Here is a 6,241-nt window from a genome sequence, read left to right as displayed (position 1 = left end):
ATTACAAGCACTTCACACTTTGCAGTAGGTAAATACAATGAAAGAGTGTGTGAATAATGATAGCATATATGATTTTTGAATATGATAGAACTTTATAGTGTGTGTTGATTTTTTTGTGAGCTTTAGTATGATAAGCTAGAAGGTGTGAATGATTTCTCCATTTCTCAAAAATGTGTTTGTGAACACATCAAGAATCCTTTTTATAACCATCCTTTCATCATCTATTATACAAGTTGTCGAGCATGCATGTATCTTGGAGCGAATTGGATGATCTGAATAAGAATGTTCATTTTTCCGTTAAGACTACCTGAATCCAATAATAGACTTGTTATTTGTTTTTGTACCCAAAATGATAGTGAACAATTAATGATCTGTACGGTTAATTTAATGGTTTTAAATGAAGTGTGCTATTGTAGAGAATAACTAACATAAATAAGGACATCATCTAATAGATAGTACAAATAAAACATGTCACTAGTCTACTTTTGCAATTTGATGTATTTTGACAGGTTATTGTAAAATATTAACTCAATTACTATTACTTCTGGTTTCTTACTACTTCATTCTCAATTCAATAAAAGTTTACTGGTATTTCTTCTCAAGGTGTGTTCTAATTTTAGTTATGATGAATACTGCTTTTGGTTTTCCCTAAACAGCATCACTACAATTAAAAATATCTTTATCAACTTCTCCTTTCTTGCGATCAATGGAGTAATTGTAGCCAATATCAACGAAAAGCTTAAAAGATAAGAGATAAACAAAGAATGGTGATTTTTGCAATCTACTCCTCATCATCATCGATTCCTTCGTCTTCACTGGCAAATATATTCTGTTCTGGTTCTGCTTCTCTTCTTCTTGCATCTTCTTCCTTTTTTTTGTCCACACATGACTTAACCTTGTGAATAATTTCAAATAAGTGTTCAGAGATGCCACAAAATTTTTTATCCAAGGTCGGAAGAGATTGAGATTGATTGGTCAATTTGACATCTAAAGCCTTCAATATTGGAGTCCAGTATTTTAAGGAAAAAATTTTATTTCAGTTTGGGCTAAAATGAAAATCTACATGGGTGATCTTGACAAAGCTTGATTTGAGCAAGGAAGCTGAATGGACATTTTGGTCACCTCTTCGCGGATAGATGAGACTTCTTTAGTCAAACATTCATTGAAGAAATTAAAAGCAGTTTGAGCACCAGCTTGTTCAAACGAAATTTTCTTCATCGCATCAATAATCTTGTTGCATCTGCGTTTAACCTCTTCCATTTCAATTTCTAAAGCAGTTTGATGATCAGATGAAGGAAAATCTGCTTGCAAACGATCTTTAAGTTTGATAAGACGATTAACATGTTTAAATTGTTCACTTCATGTGTCAGCTTGATTTTCATAGGTGAGTACCAGAGCAGTGGACATAGCAATAATGGGTTCTGGTTCCATGGGTATTGGAGCAATAGCAGTAGATAGTGTTTCTCTCATTTCTTGTTGATGTTCAGAGGAGAAAATTTTAAGATCAGGAAGCTCAAAAACTTGTACCATGAAGAGAGAAGATATATGTTGTCCCTATAGTTGGATTATTTCCCTGCAATCACTAATTTGTCACATGGATTTTTTATTTATTTTTTGTCTTGGCATAACCCACTAATGTCAAATTTGGTACATAGACTTCATGCATTGCCCTTCACTTGAGGAGCATTGTTGGCCATTTTTTCGAGTGAGCCACAGTGTTCAACTCATTGCATGTACAGGCGATTTATAAATATGCAACCTTTGGACCATGCAGTCGAGAAAGCGGGTTATAAATATGCAACCTTTGGACCATGCAGTCGAGAACGCCCACTGTCCAATGGAAAATAGGTGAAGCTTTTAGGCAAATCCCACATCGCAAACTCATATGAGAGATGTGCATTTAAGTGAACACGTGTCTAACACCTACTAATGCATTTTAAACGCGTGAAATTTATCACTACAACAATAAATGACAATTGTGAAATTTTTTTTGCAGACAATTTTAATTAAATGTTGTTACAAATACTTACTAATGACGCTTGTAAAAAATTAATAATGTGTAAAATAAAAAAAAACATATTAGATTGGTTATCTTGATATTTTTAATTGATGTCATTTTTTATATGGAGGGAAACAATTATTTTTCCTACATCGTAAAAAGTAATTAAAAAACTAAAATTTGTCATTATAAATAAATGTGGAATATTTGGGTTGGATAAATATTGGATCTAATCTAATATGTTTTTTTATTCTCACATTTATTTTATCTATTTTTCCCTCCTCCAATATTTATCCAACCCAAATATTCTCACATTTGTTATTGTCATTATAAATAACATACACGGCACTTTTAGTTGTCATTATAAATGATTTTAACTGATATATAAATTTGTCATTATTACTATAATAACAAGACATGTATAAATGTATTTAAAACATGAGTTTTACTGACATTTAAAATTGTCATTATATGAATAATTAGTAACACGTATGAAGTTGTAATTAACATCTTATAATGACATTAAAAAATGTCAGGAAGTTTAAGACGACATTGGAATAGAAGACATTTGTTGGATGTGTCACTAAAACTTAAATGTCACTAAATATTGAATATGATGACATTTATGAATATCACCATAAGCATTTATTTTTGTAGTGTATGAGCCAAAAAAGACAACATAACTAATTGACAGGACCGTGACATTTGACACCAGAGAGATTCCGAATGAAAGCTTAATGGTAAGAACAAACTTCGATGAGGATGTTGAGTCTGAAAAAGGGTGAAAGACTTTTGGTAATGTCCTTGGGCCAAATTCCACATCTTAAACCCATGAGAGAAATGCTGACATTCAAGTGAGCATGTGTCAAAATTTACCAACTCGTTTTAAAGCGATGACGTCATTGGGCCAAAGGGATAATATTTTACTAGTGTGCTATAACGTAAAAGCGTAAAATAATTAATTTATGGGGACTTGAAAATTTTCTGGTCAAAATGGGGAAGAAATTGCAAAAAATTAAAAGTTGGCGTACTAAAACACATCTTTCATAAAATAGTGATTTAAAATATTTCCTGATTAAATTGCAATAACTTTTGTTCGGTACTCCCTCCCATCATTTAGCCTCAAAAAACTATTCAATACAAGGATGTAGTCAGAATTCCTCGATTAAACTGTCCTTTTACAATCAAAATTTTGTCACCCGAAACTCAATAACTCGAATCGCCAGATTACGAATTCATACGTCGGATCCAGAAGCAACTTTCTGCAAGGGGGGAAAAAATGCACGAACGATACTTGTAGCTCACCAAACTAAACTTAATGGCAGTGATTTCGTTTTCCACTGTAAAAAGGGTCGTTGATATGTTGTAGAATGTTGGGTAGGGTTTGATGGGGACATGCATGTTTTCAATCAAGAAATAGGGTTAGAAATTTAACAAAAGGGTCCATTTGCATATTCTCTATCAACTTGTCAACCATGCTCACTGATAGCAAAATTCCAAGTTTCAAATCTCATTGCAGCCCCCACTCTTAGTTTAGTCTCTTCTACCTACTTGTAATTGTATAATTATTGGAAATTTCAAGCAATTTTCCTCTCAAAATATGAAGGAATAATGCTGATGTGCATTCGACTTTGATTTCGATGTTGGCGATTAGCGACACCCCGATAGAGATCCGTAGATTGGAAAAACTAGGATAGGAATCAGATTAGTGCACATATTGCGAATGAGAATGAGAGTTTCTAGCAAATTTGTTAGGTACACAATCACATGGCAGTGTCTATAATGCTATTAGTATCTATGCTTTTTACATAGATAATTAATTTTTTTTGTCATTAATTATTTCAACATATTACTTAAATACACTTTTTTTATATAAGAAAAATTATTCGTGAATAAAAAATTTTTGAAAATATTTCGTTTTTTATTTTATTTTTCTTACGTAACAAGATATCATTTGGACATTGAAATCATTTAGAAATAATGAGCAACGGCATCAATATTTTCAATGGTGGTGAGGACTCTGGCCCATGATACTTTTTTAGTATTATTGATTTACCAGGTCTTTGTTAAGGTACAATTGTGTTTTCTTGATCAATCGTTCTTTCTTGTCAATTGGAAAATTGCCAAATTATTTAGCCCCATAATTTGGCTTGTTTGGTCTTCCTGCGCTTTTTTTTTATTATTTCTTTTGTCCAAGTTGCTTAGTTGGCACAGTAACATGTAGAACCAAACACTTTCCGTTTTACTAAAAACTATAGTTGGTATTAACGGTGAAACTCAAATATGTTAAATTGTACAACAACTCAAGAACACGTTTCGATTGATCTACCCAACAAAGACAATTATTACACCCAAATAATTTTTCTCCAAATAATTGAACTCCCTGCAATCAATAAGAATCGGACCCGTGACCTTGGATCTGATATAAATTATAGGACAAAGCGATTGCCACTATTTCAAAAATCATAACTGGTGTTAACAGTGAAACTCAAATCTTTTAAATCGCACAACAGCTCAAACAACACGTTTCTATTATTCTACCCACTATGGAAAATTATTGTTCCCAATAATATAATAAATTTTTAAAATGAAATCTACACTATTTCAAAATATTAAAAAAATACAAAAATAAATAAATACATATAAAATTTTCTTTATGTTTAAATTTATAATTAAATATAAAACTAATCAATATGCTTAAAAACATATATTAGAATAATATATATAATAATGTTTTAATTTATATGTATAAATAGCATAAAATAATAAATAAAAATATTCAACATATATTAATATTTTAATTTAAAATTATAGAATACAAAATAAAAAAATTAAACATAATTTTTTAATTTATTATGTTATGTAAAATTAAATTATTTAAAAATAATATTAATAAAAATGATATTTATAGTGTTTGAATTGATAAGTATAAATTTTATTAATAAATATAAATAACATTAACTTTTACTATTTATTAATTTTTTAAAAACTATTATCGAATAAAGTATTTTTTTTAAATAAAAAAAGCATGTATATTTTTTTAATGTATGAACAAGACTAAATAATATAAAAATTTTAAATAGGAAAATATTTTAATTAGAATGGATATAAGTATATAACATAAATATAATAATAAAAAATAATAATACATATATGCATAGCTTGCTAAGTAGTACTAATAAATTAATTATCAAACAACCACAAAAAAAATATACATTAATTATGTTTGAAAAATATACACCTATATATACTAGTTATATTTAAATAACATCGTTCATAAACCAACTGGTTAACATATAGATATTTCCTAACAATTTACACACATGCGTACAATTCTATGAACAATAGCAATATCAACAAAATAAATTTAATATAATTAACATATATTAATGCAATATACATATATAAATAAAATATAAAAATTTTAAATCGTGAACTAATTATGTACCTTGTTCAAGCGTCGGCAATCATTGAAGTCAAGCCACCAGATCTATGATAATATGCAAAAACAAATGTTATAATATCATTAAGATAAGTCAAATCTGAGAGAAAAAAAAAAAAGAAGCAAAAACCAGTCAATACCAGATACAATGGACGAAAACCGCTGAAAAAATGAAAGAGTGAGGGAAGTTTAGATAAGAATATTAATCCATCGACCACATAGTTTTTGCTATGATGCATTCAAAACCATAACAGATTTAACGACGGATTCAAAAAAACCGTCGTAAGTTGTTGGAACATTTCATGTTCGCAATCTTAATTTTAATGTTAACAAAACTTGTTATTTTGTTTCTAATTAATTTACCTAAGTGCGTAGAAACTATAACTAATCAGGATTCGAACTGATCAGTTATCAAGTCAAAACCAAAGCTATCGAGACGGAAACTGATTGCCCAAACTGAATCAGTTACAACTGTTGTATCAAAGACCAGTTTAGCTGATTGTCTAGCTGACAGATAGTTCAGCAGAAGACCTTCAGAAGCCCGGCCAGTTGATGAAGAGCTCAACTGATGAAGAGTCCAGCTGACCAGTTCAACTGAAGCAGTAAAATCAGTTCATCTGACGAGCCAACTGATTTCACCAAACCAGCTCAAGATCAGTTCAACTGACCAGTTCAGAACATCAGTTAGGAATCAATCAGTTTACATAACACGACAAGCTTATTCGATGGAATCCAGCTGTGCGCATTAAGGAAAAGTTGTTGTCCAGTCAAAGGACAATAATGGACGTTGCATCAGAGCT

This window comes from Primulina huaijiensis, chromosome 8, assembly GCF_012295235.1.
Source record: "Primulina huaijiensis isolate GDHJ02 chromosome 8, ASM1229523v2, whole genome shotgun sequence".
NCBI lineage: Eukaryota > Viridiplantae > Streptophyta > Magnoliopsida > Lamiales > Gesneriaceae > Primulina > Primulina huaijiensis.
The sequence above is the reverse complement of the archived record's forward strand: the minus strand, read 5'-3'. Positions refer to the sequence as shown.